Source organism: Schistocerca gregaria, chromosome 9, assembly GCF_023897955.1.
Source record: "Schistocerca gregaria isolate iqSchGreg1 chromosome 9, iqSchGreg1.2, whole genome shotgun sequence".
Lineage (NCBI taxonomy): Eukaryota > Metazoa > Arthropoda > Insecta > Orthoptera > Acrididae > Schistocerca > Schistocerca gregaria.
Genome location: NC_064928.1, coordinates 255,046,636 through 255,074,589, shown reverse-complemented (window position 1 = coordinate 255,074,589; position 27,954 = coordinate 255,046,636). Strand labels below are relative to the sequence as shown.

Below are 27,954 nucleotides of genomic sequence, written 5' to 3'. Positions count from 1 at the left end.
TAAGAGCTCTGTGAACACGGAATCTGTCGTCCTGGAATACTGCACCATCATTGGGGAACAAATATTCTAACATGGGAACGACCTGATAAGCCAATATAATCTCTAAATGTTTGGCAGTAGCGCGACCTCTCAGAGAACTCATGACACCTGTGGAATATAAAGACATCGTTGGGTAAATGGTGACCGAAGTGCCGCCATGTTTCACTCTTTGTACGTGAACTCCGCTGAAAACAGATTGAAAAGGGACAGGGACACCTAAATAACATTGTGCAGGGTCCACGTGAGCACGCGGAAGTGCCGCAACACGACGTGGCGTGGACTCGACCAGTGTTTGAAGCAGTGCTGGAGGGAACTGACACCACGAATCCTGCAGGGCTGTCCGTAAATCCGTAAGAGCACGAGGAGGTGGAGATCTCTTCTGAACATCACGTTGCAAGGTGCAACAAAGTCTAAGTCTGGGGAGTTTAGTGGTCAGCGGAATTGTTTAATCGTTCAAATGGCTCTGAGCACTATGGGACTTAACATCTTACGTCATCATTCCCCTAGAACTTAGAACTACCTAAACCTAACTAACCTAAGGACATCACACAACACCCAGCCATCACGAGGCAGAGAAAATCCCTGACCCCGCCGGGAATCGAACCCGGGAACCCGGCGGAATTGTTTAAACTCAAAAGAGTGTTCCTGGAGCCACTCTGTAGCAATTCTGGAAGTGTTGGATGACGCGCTGTCCTGCTGGAATTGCCCAAGTCCGTCGGAATGCACAATGGACATGAATGGATGCAGATGATCAGACAGGACGCTTACGTACGTGTCGCCTGTCAGAGTCGTATCGAGACTATCAGGAGTCACATGTCACTGCAACTGCACAACATTACAGAGCCTCCACCAGCTGGCATACAGGGTCCATGGATTCATGAGGCTGTCTCCATACCCGTACACGCCCATCTACTTGATACAATTTGAGACGACACTCGTCCGACCGGGCAACACGTTTCCAGTCGTCAAAAGTCTGATGTCGGTGTTGACGGGCCCAGGCAAGGCGTAAAACTTTGTGTCGTGCAGTCATCAAGGGCACAACGGTGGGCATTCGACTCCGAATGCCCATATCGGTGTAATTTCGTTGAATGGTTCGCACGCTGGCTCTTGTTGATGGCCCAGTATTGAAATCTGCAGCAATTTACAGAGGCGTTGCACATCTGTCACGTTGAAAGATTGTCTTCTGTAGTCGTTGGTCCCGTTTCTGCAGGATCTTTCTCCGGCCGCATCGATGTCGGATATTTGATGTTTTTCCGGATTCCTGATATTCACGGCACACTTGTGAAATGGTCGTACGGGCAATCCACACTTCATCGCTACCTCGGAGATGCTGTGTCCTATCGCTCGTGCCCCAACTGCAACACCACGTTCTAACTCACTTAAATCTTGATAACCGGCCATTGTAGCAGCAGTAACAGATCTAACAACTGCGCCACGCACTTGGTCTTTTAAAGGCGTTGCCGACCGCAGCGCCGTATTCTGCCCGTTTACATATACACCTGTATTTGAATACGCATGCCTATACCAGTTACTTTGGCGCTTCAGTGTCAGCCTCATCCGACCAAATGGCTTTCTTCCATTTCTGAATAGTCCAAGTTTTGTGGCTTCGGCACACGTTTCCCTGTTACGGGCATCTGCATCACAAATGACTGGTTTTAGAATGACAGCTGGTTCTGAATGCGCTGCTTATGGAGCTGTCTCCGTGTTGTTTTGGCGCCGACAGGGTTACCTAGTCCGCCGTTGGCTCTGTAGCGACTTTTGCATTTGTCGCCCTCTTAATTCTTCATCGCAATCCTCTACAATAACCATCTGCCAGAATCACTCTACACACACTTTCGTTCGCGCTGATCATTATTTTCGACATGGTGGCTCTTGAAACGCCGTAACACTTCGGCTACCTTGCTTACTGAAGCACGCTCCAAACGGCCTCTTTCGATTTCACTTGGTTGCGACATAATGCCCTCCCTACTACAAAGGGGATTGTTCTGACCACGCCTGACATTTGCGACGTACTGACGACACTTTACAGACTACGTTCGTGGGCACATGCAATATGGATACCTGCGTGCTTGGCTAGCAAATGGATATACATTCGAGCACGCATTTTTCGCTGCGATTCCACGTTTTCGTCCAACCCCTTTACGTTCCACTTGTCGTTCTCATTTCTCAGCCCCAGAAGCGCAGAGCTCATAAAACTGCACTTAGGAAATTAGCAGACACAGCAGTCTGACACAAGCTGTCTGCCCGGCTGTGCAGCTTAAAAGCAATAACAGTGAGTGTGGCACAAACGGCGATCGAACTATGGAGTCATCGCATGCGCTGCTCAACAACGCAAAGTCGTTAATTTAGATAGTCTGTTTCTGCTCAATGCATTACTCACCTCTGTTGCGGTACAATGTAATCAAATTAATATGACCGAATAACTTCTAATTAACATGGGTATAATTTTAACAAAGCACTGCTTTATAAACTTATCCTTTTGGTAGAATATATAAGAATAAATTTTTTACACTAAAATATTACAAAATGTTATTTTTTTACGATTATCACAACTGAATTTCTTACATTAATGGTAGCATTTCCAATAGACTCTACACAATATTGGATTTACCATAAATGCATCCTCCAAAGTTTTCCTAAAACCACATAAATGAATAAATTAAAAATTCTGCAAAATTTATCTAAAGAAGAGATTGCGTACACTAATTTGGAGAGATGTCCTGGTACTGTAACTCTGGGATATTCCGTCTATTAAGAATGTATTGTTCTGTACAGACATCTACATTTATACTCCGCAAGCCACCCAACGGTGTGTGGCGTAGGGCACTTTACGTGCCACTGTCATTACCTCCCTGTTCTGTTCCAGTCGCGTATGGTCCGCGGGAAGAACGACTGCCGGAAAGCCTCCGTGCGCGCTCGAATCTCTCTAATTTTACATTCGTGATCTCCTCGGGAGGGATAAGTAGGGGGAAGCAATATATTCGATACCTCATCCAGAAACGCACCCTCTCGGAAACTGGACAGCAAGCTACACCGCGATCCAGAGCGCCTCTCTTGCAGAGTCTGCCACTTGAGTTTACTGAATATCTCCGTAAAGCTATCACGCTTGCCAAATAACCCTGTGACGAAACGCGCCGCTCTTCTTTGGATCCTCTCTGTCTCCTCCGTCAACCCGATCTGGTATGGATCCCACACTGATGAGCAATACTCAAGTATAGATCGAACAAGTGTTTTGTAAGCCACCTCCTGTGTTGATGGACTACATTTTCTTCGGACTCTCCCAATGAATCTCAATCTGGCACCCGCCTTACCAACAATTAATTTTATATGATCATTCCACTTCAAATCGTTCCGTACGCATACTCCCAGATATTTTACAGAAGTAACTGCTACCATTGTTTGTTCCGCTATCATATAATCATGCAATAAAGGATCCTTCATTCTATGTATTCGCAATACGTGTCCCGTTAACAAACCTCTTCTTTTAGTTAAGCTCAGTTATACTCGGTATCTCCTGATTAGTTATTTGATCAACCAATCTGATCTTCAGCATTTTCCTGTAGCACCCCGCTTAAAAATAGTCTATTCTCTTGCTGTTGGACTTCTTATCATCCATGTTTCACATATGTGCAAGACTACACTTCATACAAATACCTTCATAACAAATATATTTTAGACTATCGAATCCAGCAATGCTTCGAAAGTTCTAAAGACGTGTTGGAATTGGATATGTTCTATTCTACTTCTCTCCCCCCTCCCCTCTCGTCAGTCTCTTCCTTCTTCCCCTTGCTCCCGCTTCCCCCCCCCCTCTCTCTCTCTCTTTCCCCATCTCCTCCGACCCCTCTCCGTCAATCTCCTCCTTCCCCCTCAATGTCTCTATGTCCATATCGCCCCCCCCTTTCTCTGCCCATTTATTCCTCGCCCTGCCCCTCATACTGAGCCTTATTTATTGTTATTGCAAATTCGGATTCTAACCGTAAGCTGATAAGCCATAAATACAGTTTTTCTGTTTTCTGCGAAAACAGACCACGAGGAAGAAAACAAAAAAATTAGTCAAATGGCTCTGAGCACTATGAGTCTTAACTTCTGAGGTCATCAGTCCCCTAGAACTTAGAACTACTTAAATTTAACTAACCTAAGGACATCACACACACACCCATGCCAGAGGCGGAATTCGAACCTGCGACCGTAGCGGTCGCGCGGTTCCAGACTGTAGCGCCTAGAACCGCTCGACCAATCCGGCCGGCCGGAGGAAAACAAAACAGCACACTGTTGTATACACAGTTATTGTTAAATGCCCAACCAATGTAATTAAAAGTGACTGCGAGAAAGGAAACAAAAACGCAGTGCCAGTACACCCGAACATCGTTGCGTAGCAAAAATATATAGCCTGCGCCCATATGAAGAACTTTTCTAGATTTTTGCTATCAACTTTATACATGGACTATACCCATCCGAAAGTTTATAGGAGTATTATGTAAAAATATGAAGTAAATCGGTGAAGAATTTTTTGAGACTGTTTGTAGGCGTAATTTTTCCGAGGGCACGTAGCTTTACTGTATGATTAAATGATGATGGCGTCCACTTGGGTAAAATATTCCGGAAGTAAAATAGTCCCCCATTCGGATCTCCGGGCGGGGACTACTCAAGAGGACGTCGTTATCAGGAGAAAGAAAACTGGCGTTCTACGAATTGGAGCATGGAATGTCAGATCCCTTAATCGTGCAGGTAGGTTAGAAAATTTAAAAAGGGAAATGGATATGTTAAAGTTAGATATAGTGGGAATTAGTGAAGTTCGGTGGCAGGAGGAACAAGACATTTGGTCAGGTGAATACAGGGTTATATACACAAAATCAAATAGGGGCAATGCAGGAGTAGGTTTAATAATGCATAAAACAAATAGGAGCGCGAGAAAGCCACTACAAACAGCATAGTGAACGCATTATTGGAGCCAAGATAGACACATAGCCCACGCCTATTACACTAGTGCAAGTTTATATGCCAACTATCTCTGCAGATGATGAAGAAATTTATGAAATGTATGATGAGGTAAAAGAAATTATTAAGGTAGTGAAGGGTGACGAAAATTTAATAGTCATGGGTGACTGGAATTCGGTAGTAGGAAAAGGGGGAGAGGGCAACATAGTAGGTGAACATGGATTGGGGGGAAGAAATGAAAGAGGAAGACGTCTGGTAGAATTTTGCACAGAGCATAACTTAATCATAGCTAACACATGGTTCAAGAATCATGAAATAAGATTGAATACATGGAAGAACCCTGGAGATACTAAAAGGTATCAGATAGATTACATCATGGTAAGACAGAGATTTAGGAACCAGATTTTAAATTGTAAGACATTTCCAGGGACAGATGTGGACTCTGACCACAATCTATTGGTTATAAACTGTAGGTTAAAACTGAAGAAACTGCAAAAAGGTGGGAATTTAAGGAGATGGGACCTGGATAAACTGAAAGAACCAGAGGTTGTACAGAGTTTCAGGGAGAGCATAAGGGAACGATTGACAGGAATGGGGGAAAGAAATACTGTAGAAGAAGAATGGGTATTTTTGAGGAATGAAATAGTGAAAGCAGCACAGGATCAAGTAGGTATAAAGGCGAGGGCTAGTAGAAATCCTTGGGTAACAGAAGATATATTGAATTTAATTGATAAAAGGAGAAAATATAAAAAAGAAGTAAGTGAAGCAGACAAAAAGGAATACAAACGTCTCAAAAATGAGAGCGACAGGAAGTGCAAAATGGCTAAGCAGGGATGGCTAGAGGACAAATGTAAGGATGTAGAGGCTTATCTCACAAGGGGTAAGATAGATACTGCCTACAGGAAATTTAAAGAGACCTTTGGAGAAAAGAGAGCCACTTGTATGAATATAAGTCACAGCTGCAAAATACTAACGCGAATTCTTTAAAGATGAATGGAAAAACTGGTAGAAGATCAGTTTGGATTCCGTAGAAATGTTGGAACACGTGAGGCAATACTGACCCTACGACTTATCTTAGAAGGAAGATTAAGGAAAGGTAAACCTATGTTTCTAGCATTTGTAGACTTAGAGAAAGCTTTTGACAATGTTAACTGGAACAATCTGTTTCAAATACTGAAGGTGGCAGCGGTAAAAACAGGGGGCGAAAGGCTATTTACAATTTGTACAGAAAGCAGATGGCAGTTATAGGAGTCGAGGGACATGAAAGGGAAGCAGTGGTTCGAAAGGGAGTAAGACAGGGTTGTAGTCTCTCCCCGATGCTATTCAATCTGTATATTGTGCAAGCAGTAAAGGAAACAAAAGAAAAGTTCGGAGTAAGTATCAAAATCCATGGAGAAGAAATAAAAACTTTGAGGTTCGCCGATGACATTCTAATTCTGTAAGAGACAGCAAAGGACTTGGAAGAGCAGTTGAACGGAATGGTGAGTGTCTTGAAAGGAGGGTATAAGATGAACATCAACAAAAGCAAAACGAGGATAATGGAATGTAGTCGAATTAAGTCGGGTGATGCTGAGGGAATTAGATTAGGAAATGAGACACTTAAAGTAGTAAAGGAGTTTTGCTATTTGGGGAGCAAAATAACTGATGATGGTCGAAGTAGAGAGGATATAAAATGTAGACTGGCAATGGCAAGGAAAGCGTTTCTGAAGAAGAGAAATTTGTTAACATCGAGTGTAGATTTAAGTGTCAGGAAGTCGTTTCTGAAAGTATTTGTACGGAGTGTATGGAAGTGAAACATGGACGGTAAATAGTTTGGACAAGAAGAAAATAGAAGCTTTCGAAATGTGGTGTTACATCAGAATGATGAAGATTAGATGGGTGGACCACATAACCAATGTATTGAATAGAATTGAGGAGAAGAGAAGCTTGTGGCACAAATTGACTAGAAGAAGGGATCGGTTGGTAGGACATGTTCTGAGGCATCAAGGGATCACAAATTTAGCATTGGAGGGCAGCGTGGAGGGTAAAAATTGTTGAGGGAGACCAAGCGATGAATACACTATGCAGATTCAAAAGGATGTAGGCATCAGTAGATACTGGGAGATGAAGAAGCTTGCACAGGACAGAGTAGCATGGAGAGCTGCATCAAACCAGTCTCAGGACTGTAGACCACAACAACAGCAACAGCAACAACGTATTTATACACATTACAAGTTGGCAATGCAGACTATATAACAGCAACGCTATACAGAAACACGCGTGTATTCGAATGCAGTGTTGTGTCAACATTTCAAGAACTTTCAGAATTTAAGATTTTGAACTAACGAACATTTACATTTTTATTTATATAGTTCTTAACAGATTTCTCTATTTCAGAAAACCTGTTTTTGCTGTCGGCATTGTGCATTTTGTATCCTCTCTAGTTCGACCATTTTCAGTTATTTCGCTGCCCAGATAGCAAAGCCTGTCAATTACTTTCAGTGTCGTTTCCTAATCTAATTCTGTCACCATCTCCCGATTTCATTCGACTACATTCTATCATCCTTGTTTCACTTTTGTTGATGTTCGTCTTATGTCCTCCTTTCACCACACTTTTCATTCCGTTCAACTGCTCTTCAAGTCCTTTGCTGTCTCTGAGGGAATTACAATGTCATCGGCAAATCTCGGAGTTTTTATTTCTTCTCCCTGGACTTTAATCTCACTCCAAATTTTCCTACGGTTTGCCTTCCTGCTTGGTGAATCTACAGATTGAATTATATCGAGGGCAGGCTTACTCCCTTCCCAAGCACTGCTTCTCTTTCATGCCCCTCGACTCTTACAACTGCCGTCTGGCGCCGTTACAAGTTGTAAACAGCCCCTGCCACCGTCAGAATTTCACTGCATAGACCATCCAGCTCCGTCTGGCAAATCGTCCTTCCCTCCTACAATGGAATAGGAAAGCCGGGTTTAAATAATGGTGATACCAGTCGCACCCTTCACCAAACACCGTGCAGGGCAGCTATGAACTGAAACTGGACCAAGGGGAACTGCGGAGCTGTGTACAACTACTTAGTGACAACTTTCTATCAATTGTCAGGAACGTCATACAGATCTGGTCGTACCCAATCAGGTGCTGTCTTTAAACAATCATCCGATATCTGCGAGATCGAACAAATTTTAAACATATTAGCAGTTTTGACAAAAACTACTGTACTCCCATACTGAACAGACAATTAGCCTCAACTTGTATCACCCTGGTTTCACCGCGCCTGGGTCGCCAGGTTTTTCTAAGAAAAATCAGGATTTTTTTAAATGTGTGATTTCAACACCACTTGCGCCTCTCTGAGTCAAACTAAAGTATGACTGGCACACAGTACAGCGAGCATTGTAATCACTTTTATCTTTGTTACGCAGTGAGTAAAACTTCCATTATTAAACTTGGGCTTGAATTTCTCCCTTTCCGGCACTGACACTTCACTGGTTTCGAAGGATCCACTTGTGAAACTAGTTCATGAACTGGAAATGCTTCCTAACAGCGACCAATTGTCTTGACCAAATTCCGTCTCGCTCTTGAATGCGACTAAGTTTGATGCAACGGCTGCTGGCTGCAGGAAAGCAATCTTTCATCAGACTAAAATCTATATTTTGCCACTCACATCTGTTAAGTATTGTAACGAGTTACCCAACTGGAAACATGCAGAAAGCAAAGCCGCTGCATCTGTTGCATGCTGATGATGCAGCCATTATGTCTGGTAACTTCCAGAAAACTCAAGGGACTCGTGAGGAGTGGAGGAAGTAACTTGAAACAAATGGGTTATAACCCATGCGTAAATGCATCAGTATAAGAGCTGACGTATGTGCAACATCAGCTCCTATGCAATAAGAACCACACATATCAAGCTTGATAATGTCATACTTTCAAGAGCTACAATTCCCTGGGCTCAGTAATACTAGGGTATGGATCAGCTGAAACAGACATAACTCGAAGCATACCATCTGCTTCCAGCGGTTCTGTACAGTACAAAAATGCCCAAAAACTGAAGGCAAAATTTATAAAATGGCTATTAAGACCAGCGCTACTGTAAATGAAGTCTAGGCATCAAAAAGGACTCACCAAACGAAGCTTCATACAACAGAAATGTGCACGTTATAAAAGGCAGGAAAACTGGCTTTGAAACACCAAGTGCAGAAGGAATCCAGACGAAATATTTCAAAGTCATCCCCATTCCGAAGAACACTCAAAACCCATGCTGAGGCATTATAACCACGGAACACGAGCACTTGAGGATCATGTGAAAATTGCCTTTCCATGAATATGAAAAGAATGAGGAGACCCCAAACGAGCTGGCTGAGACTATCCTAGGCTAAGCCTCGCGGAATCTTTGAAATTTTTATTTTTATGTTTACAGGAATTACTTTGATCATTATTTGTATTAAGTTAATTGGTTTAATTGTAATTTTTTATTTATAATTACTTGCCATGTCATTTTAATCATCACCATAACCATAACCGGGTACACTCCTGCGAATGGTTCATCCAACAATGTGTCAATCCTCATTTCAGTGCAAATTTTCTCTTGATGGATGAGGCTTCATTCCAACGTGATCAAATTGTAAATTTTCACAATCAACATGTGTGGGCTGATGAGAATCCGCACGCAATTGTGCAATCACGTCATCAACACAGATTTTCTGTGAACGTTGGGGCAGGCATTGTTGGTGATGTCTCGATTGGGCCCCAAGTTCTTACACCTGCGCTCAATGGAGCACGTTATCAAGATTTCATAAGGGATACTCTACCTGTGCTGCTAGAACATGTGCCTTTACAAGTACGACACAACATGTGGTTCGTGCACGATGGAGCTCCTGCACATTTCAGTAGAAGTTTTAGTACGCTTCTCAACAAGAGATTCGGTGAATTCCATGGCCTCCACGCTCTCCTGACCTCAACCCTCTTGACTTTCATTTATGGGGGCATTTGAAAGCTCTACGCAACCCCAGTACCAAATGTAGAGACTGTTCGTGCTCGTATTGTGGACGGCTGTGATACAATACGCCAGTCTCCAGGGCTGCATCAGCCCATCAGGGATTCCATGCGACGGAGGGTGGATGCATGTATCCTCGCTAACGGATGACATTTTGAACATTTCCTGTAACAAAGTGTTTGAAGTCACGCTGGTACGTTGTGTTGCTGTGTGTTTCCATTCCATGATTAAGGTGATTTGAAGAGAAGTAATAAAATGAGCTCTAACATGGAAAGTGAGCGTTTCCGGACACATGTCCCCATAACATATTTTCTTTCTTTGTGTGTGAGGAATGTTTGTTGAAAGTTTGACCGTACCTTTTTGTAACACCCTGTATAAATGATATGCCCTGTAGTATTAAGGGTAACTCTAAAATAATTCTGTTTGCTGATGACACTAACTTGGTAGCAAAGGATGTTGTGTGCAACATTGGCTAGGTTTCAAATAGTGCAGTTCATGACATAAGTTCATTGCTTGTAGAAAATAAATTAACGGTAAATCACATTAAGACTCAGTTATTACATTTCTAACACAAAAATTCAACAAAACCTCAGGTTTTAATTTCACAGAATGGGCATATGATTACTGAAACTATACAGTTCAAATTTCTAGGTGTTCAAATAGATTTAAACTGTCGTGGAAAGCCCACATTCAGGATCTTGTTCCAAGACTTAATGCTGCCATTTTTACTATTCAGATGGTATCTGAAGTGAGTGATCGTTCGACATGAAAATTAGTCTACTTTGCTCATTTTTATTCGTTTATGTCGTATGGTATTATATTTTGGGGTAACTCTTCCCATTCTAAAAGGATATTTTTGGCTCAGAAACGGGCAGTTTGGACAATAAGTGTATGTTCACGAACAACTTGTCGACCCATGTTCACGAGTCTGGGTATTTTGACGTTGACCTCTCAATATATACATATTCCTTACTGTCATTTCTTGTTAACAATATTAGCTTATTCCGAAGAATAAGCAGCTTTCACTCAGTCAATACTCGGCGGAAATCAAATCTGCATTTGGATCGGACTTCCTTAACTCTTGTGCAGGTGTGCAGTATACTGCTGCACCCACTTTCAATAAACTACCACTAGAATTCAAAAATCTTAGCAGTCATCCAAGCGCTTTCAAATCGAAACTGAAGAGTTTCCTCATGGGTCACTACTATTCTGCCGTGGAATTCCTTGAAAAATTAAGCTAATTCTTGTTTTATTGTTGATTGCGTTTCATAACACTTATGGCTTGACTTTTTCGCGTTCATAAACATTTTATTTTTATCTTTTATTACTTTTATGTTGTAATTTCATGTACTGACACGTTCCATGACAAAGATTTGCTCCTCAATTTGGTCCCACGGAACTTGACGTATACATAAACAAATAAAAAACCCAGGTTTGATTCCCAGCCTTGGAGCAAATTATCACTCGCCACTTTAGTCTATATAGATAAAATCATATCTGTATGAGACCAGTAAAGTCTCTGAAACTGTGTCATTTCACTCAAAAAATGTTTAGATACACAAACATAGGCCAGTATGAATTTTACCCGATTTTAGGAGATTTAGTTCGAGAGTATATTTGCAACTACAACACTTTCGGTAAATGTGGGTAATTTATTTGTATTCAACAATTTCTCTGCGGTACAGAATAAGTTGTTAAGGAGAAACATCTTTAATCTCTATTTGAAGACACTTCTGCTATCAATTAGACATTTTATTTTCATTGGTAGACTGTCACAGAGTGTCATAGCAGCGTATTTCAACCCTTTCTGTGCCACAGCTAGATTCATTAAAGGGTAACGCGAATCAATTATTTCTTTTGTTTCTGAACTTGTGGGTATTTCTGTAACTCTAAAACCCAGATGGACTGCTGATAGCAAATTTCGCAAATGAAATAATGTACTGTGAGCCTATGGGTAACATGCACAGTTGCTTATATAGATACCCTAATATGTATTTCTATGAAATCCACACAAACTCTAATTACTTTCTTTTGAGCAAGGAGCATTTTCTGCCTAAGTGAGGGCTTTCCCCACAATATCATCCCATAAGACAGCAGTGAATGATAATATCAAAAATATATTAACTTACCGAATTCTTTATCCACAAAGTTGGTAATGATTCTTATGGCAAATGTTATCTAACCTAAAGTTAGTAAGTATACTATTTCCTTACTTTAAGTTTAAATTTTCATCAATACACACAAAAGAACTTTCAGCTTTCTACCCTCTCTATTGTTTCTTGTTGCTATACTATGTTAAGGAGAGGTAGGATATTTCTGACACCACAGAACTGGGTGTCCTGTGATTTCTCAAAATTTACAGGTAGACCATTTGTACAAAACGAGTCAGTAAATTCACCCAACACTTCATTTAGTTTTTTATGGTGATGCTTCTTTGCTTGGCTTTAAAGTAATGCTCGTGTCACCTGCAGACAGACTAATTCTGCCTCAAATTGATGGATCATTAACATAAAGCAAGAACCATAATGGGTCAATGACTGAACCCAATGAGACTCCCATTGTAATTTCTCTCCATGCAGATGATAAGGCATTCTTCTTTGTACTGCTTTCTCTTTCTTAAATAAAAACTAAACCAGGCATGTGCTGATCAACATATTTCACAAAAACTGAGTATCTCTAACAGAATGTTATCACTGACACAATCAAATATCTTAGTAAGCCATACATTCCAACTGGTGATACTTCATGATTTTAAGATATAATGTGCACAATAAATGTACAAACAGGTGACTTAGTAGACTTTTGAAATCCAAGCTATGATTGAATCAAGTTACTACACAAAAATTTTGGAAAAAGATGTAACAAATGACAATGGGTGGCAATTACATCTTTGGAATCCCCCTTCTAATTTGTGGGAAACAAAATGTACCCCTGCCCCATGAAGAGATAAAACATGATGATGAAAATCAATGAGAGTTAAGTTCTGTAGCTGCAATGTATAGAATATCTCATATTTTTAGTCAAAGTGCTGTATCCAATCTGATTCCAGTAAATTGTGTTATGCATGTCCTTTTTCAATTATGTATTTTCTGAGAACCTTTCAGAATTCATTCAATGGAATGATAAACGAATCTGATGATACTGTTAAAAAAATAACTTGCTGGCACTGATTAACTATGCTTCAAAAATTTAATATTACACTTTCTGTTTTCAATAAAAGCAAAAATTACAATTCCAGCAAGACAATGATTTTTAGGACATAATATTCTTATTTAGAAATTATTACATTATTGTACCAGTGCAGATCCACATAGGAACATGATGCTGTATTCAAGTTACACGACAAAGCCAACTGTGATAGCATTCCACAGTAATAACACGTTCCTCAGCAACAACCTCGTTGCCTGAGCATTGACCATCCTTGAGCAAGTTTGGAGAGCACTGAAGTATGTGGCAGTATTTGCATTCTGCACTAACAAGTTCCTTTTGGCTGTACAGGCTGCAGATTAAGACCAATTATTTATTGCACAAGAACCAAGCATTGTACAGATGTTCTGCATATTGCATTTTGAAGAGAAACTCTGAAAGTTTTTTTTACAACCATTCGAGTGGCCTGACAGGCGTTAATATGGTAATCAAACTTTTGCCACACCTGTTTCAGCATGGCATCATTAACTTTGGCAGTCGCTTCCCGTATTCTCTCCCGGAGCTCAGCTACATCACGTAGTAGAGGTGGTATATAAACCAGATCTTTAATGTGTCCCCACACAAAGAAGTCACACAGAGTGAGATCTAGTGATCGGGCAGGCCATTTCATGAACTCCAATACACAGAAAGCTTGCTCTGCACCTGAACTCGTCATGTTTACGACTATCAGCAAATTACCAAACAATGCTGTGGCAGTATATATGTAAAAAAAAAAAAAAACTTTCAGGTTTCCTCTTCAACATCACATATGTATGATCTGTACAGCATTTGATTCTTGTGCAATAAATAATTGGAAGTGCTCCCGGACTTTATGTACACCCTGCATATAGACACCGGACTTCTTGTCGCATCGCCGCCTGCCACGTGTAGGTCTCTGCTGTGGGATGCAGCTATCATCAACACAGTCGGACTGCACACCAACAACCACTACCTGATGGTCTAGTAAACAGATTGCCTTCACTCTGCTATTGCTTCGACATGACTGAACAATATGAGGCACTCCCAACTCTGTGCCACTGGGGTACAATGCCAGCAGACGCGTCGTTCCAGCCACTGCACCAGCCTGTCACACAACCCTGACTCGACAACAGGTGGCTGCTCAGAATGTGCCGGTAGTCAATACTGCTCGCTGCCAAGGTGGCTCTTTGGGAAGAGCTATAGTGGTGCATCCACACCAACATGCCTGGGTTCAGGGTTGACCACCAGACACGTATCACCACCTTATCACTGGTACACTGCACTACATCAGTTTACAATTGGCAACAAACAACGTTGGCAACACTAGGCTGCCTCCATCGTCTACTTCTCCACACACCTACACCGTACTAACACTCCCCAATACCAATGCCTTTGATTATCAGCAGTGGGATAGTGCAAGCGGAAACATAGTGCTAATGGAGACAGCAATGGTGGTTGAAAATGTACATCAGCAAATATCAGTAGCAGCAACTCACTTGCAGCATGCTTGTACCCATAAGCTGGTCTTCTTCCTGCTGTCAAGTTCCCATCATGTCAGGAATAGATACAGTTACTGTACCTGGGAAGGGGGCCGAGGGATGAACCGCTAACATCGGTACATGTGTGTACCCAAAGTAATTTTCCTGGACATGCAATACTGCATGCCAAATCACAATTTTAGTACTCTGGTTATGCTGACAGAAGGGGCAATATTCCAGTACAGTACAGATAAAATGGATGAGTAAGGTAAGGAAGGCTATGCATACCGAGAAAATTAAGGTCAATGTAATTAATATATAAATACAAACACGTGTTGTTGTAAACTGAGAAGTAGAAATTTATTACTCTGTACTAGTGCATATATGGGTATACGAGGAAGTATGAGTGCTATAAATGGTTGAAAATGTTTTAGGAAATAGGATAATCATTAGCTGACAAAATGTATATAATGTGGTAGTATGACGACCAACAGGGTAAAAGTTGGTCGATACTATTTGATGCTAATGAGGTAGATATAAATAGTGGTTCAAAGCTGACAAAGCAGCACATCGACCAAGTGTCACAATAATATCGTAGAGTTAGTGCTTCCTGTCTTTGCGTCATGTGTGACTGACTCAAAGCAGCAAGGCATTTAGATACAAAGACTGTGAGACGAATAATTAGTAGCAATGTCATCAATTAAACAACTCTATGTCCCTTGAGAAACTGATAGCAGAAAATCTGCCCAAGGAACGTGTGCAAGCTGTCTCCCGCTAGACTGACCACCTGAGCCAGGACGCTGTCATGCCATGCTGACTCAGTAACAATACCCACTCAGATAACACAGGTAGCCAATGCCGTTCGCTAGCGAGCTGCCTCTCCGAGAAGTGATACATTGATGCGTTGGCATCGGCGCGCCTGGGGGCAGAGTTCGACGCCAATCGTTTGTCATCTACTTACAGCAGCCATGCTGCAATAAGTTTCTTTAGATTAACAACATAGAACTTTAGCACCATCTGGCTATTTCATCTTCTATGCCCCCACCCACCTCCAGCGTGGTACCAACAGCCACTCCACTCACCCCGACACCATTATATACATTAATATGATTTAATTTACTATAAATGTTATACTTAATACTGTTCACATTGTTCTAAGCACAATCGTGTCACCTGTTCATGGAATGTCCATATCCTGCAATACTTCTGAGGCGCCGGCCGGAGTGGCCGTGCGGTTCTGGGCGCTACAGTCTGGAACTGAGCGACCGCTACGGTCGCGGGTTCGAATCCTGCCTCAGACATGGATGTGTGAGATGTCCTTTAGTTAGGTTTAATTAGTTCTAAGTTCTAGGCGCCTGATGACCTCAGAAGTTAGTCGCATAGTGCCATTTGAACCACTGAACCTCTGAGGCTATCTATTTTGCACATAGTTCGAAAAAACCTTTAGTGTAATTACAGTACCCAGGACACTAGGAAGAATTATGTCTGGTTTACCATCGTTCAAATACGCTATTTTTGTCTTAAGTAATAATTTCAAAATCAAATAAATTATTCATCAATTTAAAATTATTTTTCACTGTTTAATTGACTTAATATAACAACATGAAGGATTGTGTGTCCGACTTGATGTAAAACACTTTTTCCCCTCTTTCATTCGCAAAATAGTTTCAGCAACAATATCGCTATGATCAATGGGTTTTTCTTTATGCCAAGAACATGCAAAATTAGCTTCGTTATAAACATTACAAAACATTATTATATGGGTAATACTTTCTTCCAAATATTGTAGTCTGTGAATAGTTTTAAAGTGCCCTATTTACTTCAGCTCACAGCACGTTTGTTGCCGTTATTTCCGGGATATTTTCTGTGTTTTGTTGTTTCATCGGCGTACAGCATGTCATCTACAACTTTATGAGCGGCTGTTATTAACAAATATAAAAATGTAAACTTATATTCGTCAGCTTTATTCTAGTGGCAATTGCGGTAATGTTGTGGATACAGTTTTGATGCACCAACTTCGTGCACATTAAAACTATCCACAACACCACTGCAATTCCCAACAGTATAACGGTGAAGTATATAATTTCACTTTCTCATATTCGTTGGCAACAGCCGCTCATGAAGTTGCAGATCACATGCTATACCCCGAAGAAACAACAAAACACAGAAAATTTGCCGGAAATAACGGCAACAAATATGGAAGCCATGCTCTAAAAAATAAGATTTTATCAAACTATTCACAGAATACAATATTTGGAACCAAACAATACACACGTAATAATGTTTCTAAGCAAAGAAGGGAAAGCAGAAAGGTCTATACAGGGGCGATGTTCTTGACGACAATATTATGGAAATGGAAGAGGATGTAGATGAAGATGACATGGGAGATATGATACTCCGTGAAGAGTTTGACATAGCACTGAAAGACCGTAGTAGAGACAAGGTCCCGGGAGTAGACGACATTCCATTGGAACTACTGACGGCCATGGGAGAGCCAGTCATGACAAAACTCTGCCATCTGGTGACCAAGATGTATGAGACAGGCGAAATACCCTCAGATTTCAAGACGAATATAATAATTCCAATCTCAAACAAAGCAGGTGTTGACAGATGTGAAAATTACCTAACTATCAGTTTAATAAGTCACAGCTGCAAAATACTAACGCGAATTCTTTACTGACGAATGGAAAAACTGGAAGAAGCCGCCCTCGGGGAAGATAAGTTTGGATTCCGGAGAAATGTTGGAACACGTGAGAAAATACTGACCTTACGACTTATCTTAGAAGAAAGATTAAGGAAAGACAACCCTGCGTTTCTAGCATTTGCAGAGTTAGAGAAAGCTTTTGACAATGTTGACTGGAATACTCTCTTTCAAATTCTGAAGTTGGCAGGAGTAAAATACAGGGAGCGAAAGCCGATTTACAATTTGTACAGAAACTAGATGGCAGTTATAAGAGTCGAGCGACACGAAAGAGAAGCAGCATTTGGGAAGGGAGTGAGAGGGGGTTGTAGTCTCTCCCCGATGTTATTCAATCTGTATATTGAGCAAGCAGTAATGGAAACAAAAGAAAAATTCGTAGGTATTAAAATCGATGGAGAAGAAATAAAAACTTTGAGGTTCGACGATGACACTATAATTCTGTCAGACACAGCAAAGGACTTGGAAGAGCAGTTGAACGGAATGGACAGTGTCTTGAAAGGAGGATAAAAGATGAACATCAACAATAGCAAAACGGTGATAATGGAATGTAGTCGAATTAAGTCGGGTGATGCTGAAGGAATTAGATTAGGAAATGAGACACTTAAAGTAGTAAAGGCGTTTTGCTATTTGGGGAGCAAAATAACTGATGATGGTCGAAGTAGAGAGGATATAAAATGTAGACTGACAATGGCAAGGAAAGCTTTTCTGAAGAAGAGAAATTTGTTAACATCGAGTACAGATTTAAGTGTCAGGAAGCCTTTTCTGAAAGTATTTGTATGGAGTGTAGCCATGTATGGAAGTGAAACATGGACGATAAATAGTTTGGACAAGAAGAGAATAGAAGCTTTCGAAATGTGGTGCTACAGAAGAATGCTGAAGGTTATATGGGTAGATCACATAACTAACGAGGTGGTATTGAATAGAATTGGGGATAAGAGGAGTTTGTGGCACAACTTGACAAGAAGAAGGGACCGGTTGGTACGACATGTTTTGAGGCATCAACGGATCACCAATTTAGCACTGAAGGCATCGTGGCGGGTAAAAATCGTAGAGGGAGACCAAGAGATGAATATACTAAGCAGATTCAGAAGGATGTAGATTGCAGTAAGTAATGGGAGATGAAGAAGCTTGCACAGGGTAGAGTAGCATGGAGAGCTGCATCAAACCAGTCTCAAGACTGAAGACCACAACAACAACAACAATGTTTTGTACAAGCGTTTATTATGATACTAGTTTTGCAAGTTTTTACAATAAAGCTAAATTCGCTGATGCTGAAACTAGTTTGAGAAAGAAAATAAATAAAACAAAAGTGTTTTAGATCAAGGCGGATCCACAACGCTATATTGTTTTCTTTATGCAAACATGGACCAATGGAAGAGTTTCACGATAAAATGACTGACTTAATACACGTTTAATTAAAGTTCTATATAGCAGAAAAAGCCTTTCCCCCCAGTATAACATTAGAATGTATTTTAAGTACACTGATTATACTACAAAATTTCTGTTTCTGTGCTGTATTAGTGACCAATTCGAAAACTTGTAGGCGGACAACAAAAGCAAAATTTCTAGACGAAAAGTATTTGTGTACTTTATTCAACATTACTAGTTTGTCCCACGTTTTCATTAGAAATCATTATTGAGGTGATCTGGTTCTGAGATATCTGCAACAGATTCTAAGAAATATGAAGGTTATCATTCAGATCATCCCCGGGATAACTGAATATGTATCACATTGAAACAAGATCACACATGCCATGGCAGCATTAGAGACAAAAGCGAAAAGTATAATGTTTCCATTGTATCTCCGGAATAGAATACTTTTTTTGTGTGCTCTAATAAAAAACAAATGGAACGCTGACACAGGACCACGTCATGATGACACTGCTACAAAATGCGCAGCCCAGAGTTCTTTGATGGGCGTCCTTCTTTCCTGAAAATGTATGTCAACAGATTAACTCGTTGTAGACGATAATCTATAAGAGCAGGTCATAATACAATTTTAGTAATATATGACACGATACACCTAATAATAGGGGCAGCTGAGCTGCAATTGTGGAAGGTAATACAATTTTAGTAACACAGCAAACGACACTCCTACGGGGGATAGCTGATAAGTAATTACAACAGACCTGAAATAGTAGCAACGCTTCCCCCCCTCCCCCCCCCCAGATACACACACACACACACACACACACACACACACACACACACACACACACACACACCTAAGTTTCACGTGCGATGAAACGCACAAACAATGAATCGACAATATGGTTGCTTTTCCAGACTGTGAAATAAACAGAGGTAATCAAAATGCAACTAAAATTTTACGAACCAATTCGTCTCATACTCGTTATGCACGGTCCTCTCGACCACATTTCCAGCGAGGCTTTCCGTGCTCCCAAATGCAACAACAAAGGGTGTGTATTCTCAGATCGGGTTTTGTTGCTGCAAGCATCATGTAGGTGACTGCATATACGTAAGTAATTTTTTTTCAGAGTCGTTTCTTACGAATCCATACTGGTTTCACGAGACACACACAGATGTTGGAAGATAACATTTTTTGAATACAAGAACGTCGACTGCCTGTATTTCGGCTTCTATTTCCGACGTCTATTTCGGAGCAAAAGCTCCATCATAACGGCTTCCAACTTCAATTACAGCTTTTCGTCATGTGCTGATGAAGCACTCTCGCACCTGCATACTGCGGGAATCTGCTTCACTGGTGGTCTATAGTAAAATTACCCTAAATTGTTGGGTTTCCACAGCACATTTATCATTGGGGAGGGGAAAAATGTAAGAAAACACTGAAAAACTACTACAAGAGTAATCTGAGTCTTATCGTCAGCTTGTCGATACTTTGTGTCGACTGAAAACCAAGCAATTTAGAGATATTTCACTATATATCACCAAAGAAGCAGATTATTGTATTTGTCCACGTGCGACTGCTTCAACAGCTCATGACAAAAAGACTCTCGGAAACTTTGATGATAGTGCTTCCATTTCGATATACATATCGGGACAAAAGAGTAATGATCAAAACGGAATTTCAAGCTCTATACCCCTCCCTGCACAAAATGATGAATTAAAGTATTCCCCTTCTGGCAAAAACACAACTTTATTGTTTCTTTAATTCCCAAACGTGTTTCACCACAATTGTGGCACCGACAGTGTCTGTTCATAGTTTGTTTGTTTACATTAATTGTGCCTAGATTGCCAACAGAAATCAGCCATAAGTCTAAATTAATACGGCATATCATCAATGCTGGTGAATTCTGGTAACATATCATCCAGAATTCGTGAACGACCGCAAGAAAGCATAATTCTGTACATAAAAAACAACAGCGACACATTTAGCAGGTAATGAAAACCTAGTACTGATCAGGAGAGGTCAACTACAATAATAATTACATGCTCCATTGATTTAGACTTATAGCTGACCTCTATTGTCAGCCACAGGGCACACACAATGTAATAAAACGTAACAATAAAAAAACCGCTGAAGATGCCACAACTATGGTGAAACATGTTTCGGGTTAAACAAAGGAGAAAGCTGTAACCTTGCAAGAAAGCGGACCCTCTTTAAATTCATTATGTACACATCAAATGTAGATGCGTGTTTAATTTATGTAAAGAAACGAAATCTGCACTTAAACCCGGTCGTTAATAGCTTTTGAAACTAAGCAAATTGTAGAAATGGAGTAAATTGTAAAACGAGGGAAAGAGAGCAAACAGCTATGTATAGTAATTGCGCGCCGTCTTTATACTGAATATCTGTTACATCCTTCAGTCATTATTACAAGCATTCTGCGTAGAAATAATGACATTATGTAGCAACACATAACGTCGTATTACTTCAACTACGTTGATGGCTTCTACAGATTATCGTATACTAAAAGAGACTTACCGCGTGGAACTTTCGCCGACGTAGCGTATACGAATGCACTGCTCGAAACACTGACAAAACTTGCGAGGACATCTCGGATGAAACAACGAAAACTGTTTACGTTCGTCTTCTGTTTTTCACAGACAGTGCGTGACAGCTTCTGGCGTGATACGGAAAGGTAAAAAAGAAAAGAAACAATGTATAGATAAAAATATTAATAACCGAGAAAATGTAACAATTGAAAAAGTTACTGTTGTGGAGAAAATTATAATTTCGCGCTCCGTAACGACACGGAATATTTGAATGAAGCACTGATTATAGGCTCTAGGATTTTTGTAGAGTCGAAAAACGTGTGGATTCAACGTAATATTAAGTATTTCTAACACGATATGGCAAAAATAATTCTCTTATCTTGTCCATAAATGTATTCTGCCCTACAGGAACATGTATCTCTGAAATACAGCAAAGATATAACATCAGTATTCTACATTCTTTGAGTATGTGCATTCTGTTTTTCCTGCTCCATGTCTACTGCCAGTACACTTTCCGTCGTTTCGCCTCTTCCTACAGTGAAACTATTTCTATACCTTATAGTGACGCTACGTTACGTAAGTGCCTATACCAAAAAAACTTTCATCTTTGTCAAAATACAGCAGTAAGTAAAGAATTACGTTATTTTGTTGCGCGTTACCAATATCAATCGTAGTGGTTTGCATTTCCTTCATATGTTATTTTACTTCCTAAACGTGGAGCGTTACTAAGTTTTATAACGTTAATAGCGTCACAATATGTCTACATTGCTGTTTAACTCAACTCCATGCACATACCGCTATGACTCGATATCAATACAAGTAATTGAAAACAATACGAAACGCACCATGAACTTCAATGTAATTAACATACGAGAGACACTCTAAAAGTAAAGAACGTTCGTTTATTCTCACCTTTTTATACGATACAATGGAAGAAAAGCTGTTTCACAACAATTTTTGATATCTTAAATATTTTTCCAAGTAGCCGCTATTCAAATTTAAAGCAAAGTTCTCATTCAAAATGGCCGAAAATACGATTTTTATTGCCTTTTTGTGTGTCTAGAATGTTGGGACGGGAAGGTTTCTTAATCATTGGGTTACGAAAGTTTCTACAGCAGTGTCACGGACGCCGTAGGACGTTCTCAACCGGAGATGCCCAGCTTAGGTAGAAAACTGGTAGAGCCGTGCCGTGACACAGATTCACAAAATGATTCATACTGCAGTATGCATGCAAACATACTCGCCGAAAAAGCTGACAAACAACGTGTGCAGGCTGCCGAACGCAGCATATCCAGCTCTGCCAGAAGAACGAGGAAGGAACAATTCAAGTTTAGAGGAAGGGTTAATAGACGGTCCTGGAATTAGAGACTAAACATAAGAAACGAAAACATTTTTTTGGTCCAAACATAATTTTTTGTTTCACTATATTGGATTAGCCATCTTGTATTTTGAAAATCTAACTTCTGATTTGTGTTAAGCGACGTCAAAAACATATAGCCATAAAGAGTGAAACCAAGTCCCAAAAATCGAACTCTAAGTTAGTTAGCACCATATCGATAATTTAAGATTATTTCAATGTGGTTAGGTATAAGCACCAATAAATGTATTCCATTTTTGATTTCGGATCACTCATAAGGGGCTAGGCTGCACGCAGTCTGTGTGCTTCAAACCCGCACGCCCTTGGCCAGACCGTATTTACGGACGCCATTCTTTTGTATTGAAAATCTAAAGTGAAGTTCAAAGTATGATCAACCATAATCACCGAACAGATCCTTTCTACGTCTTTCCATTGTCTCAAAAAGAAATTACAAACTTTGCTTATTTTTTCCCCATTTGAATGAGAACTGTTATAAAAGGATTTGTCGTAACACTTCGCAAGTTTGTATATCTTCTGCACACGGAGCTGTCACCATGCTCAAACAGTCACTAACGTCCTTTTTGATTTCGTTTCCATTTCCGTAGGGCTACCTTCCCAAAGAAATTCTTAACGAGTATAGATTTAAGTGTCAGGAAGTCGTTTCTGAAAGTATTAGTATGGAGTGTAGCCATGTATGGAAGTGAAACATGGACAATAAATAGTTTGGACAGGAAGAGAATAGAAGCTTTCGAAATGTGGTGCTACAGAAGGATGCTGAAGATTAGATGGGTAGATCACGTAACTAATGAGGTGTTGAATAGGATTGGGGAGAAGAGAAGTTTGTGTCACGACTTGACTAGAAGAAGGGATCGGTTGGTAGGACATGTTCTGAGGCATCAAGGGATCACAAATTTGGTACTGGGGGGCAGCGCGGAGGGTAAAAATCGAGACCAAGAGATGAATACACTAAGCAGATTCAGAAGGATGTAGGTTGCAGTAGGTACTGGGAGATGAAGAAGCTTGCACAGGATAGAGTACGGAGAGCTGCATCAAACCAGTCTCAGGACTGAAGACAACAACAACAACAACCACCTTCCCAAAAGATTTCAGTTTCGGACAAATATCTCAGATCTAATTACTCGGGGTCAAGACCGGGCTATAGGGCAGATGCTGGAAAATTGGCCACTAATCCTGCAGCAGTCGCACACGACCTGACAATCTGCACGAATCTATTTTTTTCCTTTCCTTTTAATCTTTTTGGAGCTACTAATCACATCGCCCGAGTACCCTCCTCCTACCGGTAGTTACCACGTTACTCATTTGTTTCGTTTGGGCTCGGGTGGAATGGTCGACAATTGTGGACTGGCAGGACCCAGCATTGGCGCTAGATATAATTTGCACTGCTGCCTTACAGGAGCAACAGTAAAAGGGGAGCCATTGTAGACACATTATAGTTTATTCTCAAAGTGTTTCCGGTTATTGCAGTAATACTTTCTGTTAATTACATCGTTTCGTTAGGTACAGGTTAGTTAATTATTATACTTGTACATTTCTGCAGTATTGAATTGCCATTTTAACTCACAAAGCCACGTCAGCGCCCTGATTGTTCAAATATGTTTGCCTTCAGAAAATCTTGTACCGCTTTATCATATAATCCTAAGAAAGGCAAAAATGTGCTACTTGTACCCACTCTCCACCGTGATGGCAGCGTTGATGAAGAGACGGGCAAAGCAGAAATGATAGTTATGTGCAACAAGAAGGAAAGTGTAGACAAGTGTGACAAGTTATGTGCTATTTGCATTGCGCAAGACACATTCGCCAGTGGCCGATGGTCAGTACTTTATTTCCTACTGAATTCTGGTAAGTCTTCTGCTAAGAACCCAGGCAGCTGCACCTGTTGGCTTATTAGAGTCTTTCAAAACGCGTGCAAGTCCAGGCTGCTATTAAAATTTAAACACCTGCTTGTTGATTTTTAAATCTATTTTTATCGACAGTCTCCAGTGACAAAAAACTAACTTTACGAAACATGGGGCGACTGCTGCACGGTTAAATTGTCGAAGCCAGTCGTTTAATGCAGAAGAATGACAGCGAGCGTTATCGTGGACTACAATCCAGTCGGACAACAGTCTACGTAGTTTGGCCGGTATTACACTATAAAATTTCTTTGTCAAAGATATTTGATGGTGTAATAGGAACTTTGTCAAATGTCGTCCAATATTTGACCAAATCTAGGACCTCGCTGTAGATTTGATCAAAGAAATGCTTGTCTTCTGTTCACTGCAATATGACATGTTACCACATGGAGCGCTAGCATCGCTGCAGCGTTCTGTGGTCTGTAGTGTTTTTATAAACGTTGCCGGTAAATACAATTGGTGTGTGCCGACAACTACAAAATTAATAGAGATGTATGGAGCTGATGAGGCGCTTTACAACGTGAGGCGCCCTGAATACAAAAATAGATTAAAAAGATTGGAGACCTAACCTAACCCTCTCCTGTAGCAAGGAATCGGAGTGTTACTGTTCATCCATTCTTTAAGTAATTGATGTACAACTTGACGTCTTCCGCTGTAAGCTCACGTAACAAGTCTTGTTGAATGCTTTTATCGTGTCGTCGTAAAACCCTCGGCATCACCCCAATTAGATTAGTTTTTCGTTCCATAGATCTTTGCTGAGGAGATCCTCGTGGATATGGAACACGTAAAAATTTTTTAAAGCTGAAATAACAGTACAAATAGTATGAATAAATAAAATACACAATTTGTTTCTTTTAAAAATTTCGTCAATGGAGTAGGAGCTGGCTACTAGTAAGTCTTTCAGGCTCCTTTTAAACTTATCTTTATTTGTAACTAAATTATTTATGTTTGCTGGCAAATTATTGAAGATGAGTGTTCCTGAGTAGTGGACCCCGTTTTTGAACTAAAGTAAGTGCTTTTAAGTCCTTGTGCAGATCATTTTTGTTCCTGGTATTGTATGTATGAACTGAACTGTTTGTTGGAAAAACAGATATATTATTTACGACAAATTTCATTAAGGAGTAAATATACTGAGAGGCAGTAGTTAGTATACCCAGTTCTTCGAAGAGGTTTCTGCAAGACGTCCGTGAATTTACTCCACAAATAATACGTATTACACGCTTTTGGACTCTGTAAACTTTTCTTTGACTTGAAGATTTACCCCAACATATTGTATCATATGACATTATGAAATGAAAGTAGGCAAACTATGCAAACTTTTTCATTTTTATGTTGCCTATGTCTGCTAACACTCGAATTGCAAATACAGATTTGTTAAGGCGTTTCTGCAGTTCTGTGGTGTGCTCTTCCCAACTGAATTTATTATCAAGTTGTAATCCCAGGAATTTAAGACTGTCAACCTCGTATGTATGGTTCCTTTTTTCCCCCACTTCTTTTCCGCATGTCCACACAATTTAATTGCGGTACGTGCAACTGCTGCGGTTAATAAGTTGTTGTCAGCCATCTTGAACTTTGACGAAAAATTTGATGACAGTGTAATACCCCTTCTAGCGCTACGTCAAAGATCTTTGTTAAATATATTTGATGGAATATTTGATCACATCTTTTAGCAAATCTTTGACAAAGAAATTTGATAGTGTAATACCGGCCTTTGTTTTCGACGGCGCAGCGTAGTCACTTGGTCGTTTTACTTACATACAGTCTCTCCTCTACACGAAAGGTCGAAGAATAGAAACATTTCGCTCTCACAATACAGTGAGAAACTTTTAGGTGATCACAATTTGTTTCACTTTTTCTTTCTGTGTGTGTGTGTGTGGGGGGGGGGGGGGGTTGTGAATATCTGCATTGACTGCTGCTTTGTTTCTGGATTTTTGTTGTTGTGAAATGAAGGTCTCATCGCCACTAACAATCCGGTAAGGAGCCGATCGTACCATTAACTACGAGGTGACTTTTCTGCGGCGTAAACCATATGAACAGAGCAATTTTAAATTATGTAACTTTATTTTTACAATTATTTAAGTGCTGTTTAAATAACCCTAACTGATTTTATTGCGCTAAACAAAGCCTGCAATATTTTATTTTTATGATACAAAATTACACACTTTTGTGAGGATTTTTAAGCAGATTTAGAATGTTACTTACAGTTTTTTTCCTTCGTTTCTGTCTAGGTAACATACCTATTTCTTTAGCATTTGTCTTTTTCTACCATTTGTTCGCAAAGTGCAGTGTTTTCGCCGCCATTAGAGGTAGAGAGAGAGACAGTTATGCAGAGACATGTAAATGTATGGTGCGCAAAATGCGAAGGGAGAAATTTAATTTTGCAGGCTAATAATATGCGATTTTGAGGTGTATGTTATTTATACAGTTGTTCTATTGTGGCAAGGGTTTCCAACACAATGAAGTGAATTCGTTTCTTTCCTTAGGCTATTGAATTTTGGAGTCAGAGTGGCCGAGCGGTTCTAGGCGCTACAGTCTGGAACCGCGAGACCGCTACGGTCGCAGGTTCGAATCCTGCCTCGGGCGTGGATGTGTGTCATGTCCTTAGGTTGGTTATGTTTAAGTAGTTAAAAGTTCTAGGATACTGATGACCTCAGTAGTTAAGTCCCATAGTGCTCAGAGCCATTTAGTTTTAAGAATTCTAACGTCGTTTGCTACACTATGTGATCAAAAGTATCCGGAGACCTGGCTGAAAATGACGTACAAGTTCGTGGCGCCCTTCATCGGTAATGTTGGAATTCAGTATGGTGTTGGCCCACCCTTAGCCTTGATGACAGTTTCCACTCTTGCAGGCATACGTTCCCAAGGGTGCTGGAAGGTTTCTTTGGTAATGGCAGCCAATTCTTCACCGAGTGTTGCACTGACGAGAGGTATCGATGTCGGTCAGAGGGGCCTGGCCCGAAGTCGGCGTTCCAAAACATCCCAAAGGTGTTCTATTGCATTCAGGCCAGGGCTATGCGCAAGCCAGTCCATTACAGAGATATTATTTTCATCTAACCACTCCGCCACAGGCCGTGCGTTATGAACAGGTGCTAGATAGTGTTGAAAGATGCAATCGCCATTTCCGAATTGCTCTTCAACAGTGGGGAGCAAGAAGGTGCTTAAAATGTCAATGTAGGCCTGTGCTGTGATAGTGCCACGCAAAACAACAAGGGGTGTTAGTCCCCTCCATGAAAAACATTTCCACGCCATAACACGACCCCGAATTTTACTGTTGGCACTACAAACGCTGGCAGATGACGTTCACCGGGCAAGAGCTGTACCCACTCCCTGCCATCGGATCGCCACATTGTGCACCATGATTCGTCACTCCACACAACGTTTTTCCACTATTCAGTCGTCGATTTTTATGCTTCTTACACCAATCGAGGGGTCGTTTGGCATTTACCGGCGTGATGTGATGTTTGGCTTATGAACAGCCGCT

The 27,954-nt window shown here is 40.6% G+C and overlaps 1 protein-coding gene across 2 annotated transcripts in view; it reads right to left on the bottom strand.

Annotated features, from left to right (window-relative positions):
* Positions 1 to 27,954, bottom strand: part of LOC126291739 (proteoglycan 4-like) — a 418,968-nt gene that overhangs the window by 239,463 nt on the left and 151,551 nt on the right. The gene's annotated exons all lie outside the window — the stretch shown is intronic.